At 34.0% G+C, this 758-nt stretch overlaps 1 protein-coding gene across 1 annotated transcript in view; it reads right to left on the bottom strand.

Moving 5' to 3' along the window:
* LOC119588708 (transformer-2 protein homolog alpha-like) overlaps nucleotides 1–758 on the bottom strand; it is a gene marked incomplete in the record, with an annotated part of 51,250 nt that overhangs the window by 3,032 nt on the left and 47,460 nt on the right.

The raw sequence follows: 758 nt of genomic DNA, 5'->3' as shown, positions 1-758 counted from the left end.
TGTGTGTGTGGGGGGGGGGGGGGTAATGACCGATAATGATAAAATGAAAACTTGATGTTGACCCAAATGAAAGCAACATGAAACTGCAATAATAAAGAATATTTTAACGTATTTATCACCTCTAAATTATATAAATCTACTTGAAATAACAGGATAAAAAAAACAACACTACAGTGTAAACCTTCCAGATGGTTGAAAGCTAATGTATACATTCTAATTATACTTTAATTAAAATGACGAAAAAAAAAAAAAGGCAAAACAAAACCTAGGGTTTTCTAAAACTATCACAAGACTCCTTGCAGTTAACTTTCAAGTGGCTCAGGGGCATTAGTATGCTGTTCAACACCTAGACCAAAGTGGGCTTGTCAGTAGGCATAACTACTGTCTGGGATTTTATAAAATGATGCAATAAGACATCTCCCAGTGTGACTGAAGTCAAAATACAAATATAAAACAATTTCAACTCAACCTTTGTTTTTGGTCATGGTTGGAATTTCAGAAAACTCATCTAACACAACAGGGAGGCAGTATGATGTGAAAACCAGCAAGCAACTTCATAATAAATAATAATAGTATCAATTTCATCCTCAATCTTCAAGCATATTATATTTGTTATTTTTTCTTGAGTAAGTTTGACTAGTATGTTACACCTCAGTGGCATAAAACCAGCTGACAAGCTAAACATCCCGCAGTTGTAAACACTTACTGAATCAGTATAACCCATTGGATCTGGGACACTTCATGAAAAAAATTAGCCA

The sequence above is a fragment of the Penaeus monodon genome, chromosome 24 (assembly GCF_015228065.2).
Source record: "Penaeus monodon isolate SGIC_2016 chromosome 24, NSTDA_Pmon_1, whole genome shotgun sequence".
Taxonomy (NCBI): Eukaryota; Metazoa; Arthropoda; class Malacostraca; order Decapoda; family Penaeidae; genus Penaeus; species Penaeus monodon.
Note: the sequence above shows the minus strand (reverse complement) of the source record. Positions and strands in the feature narration are given on the sequence as shown.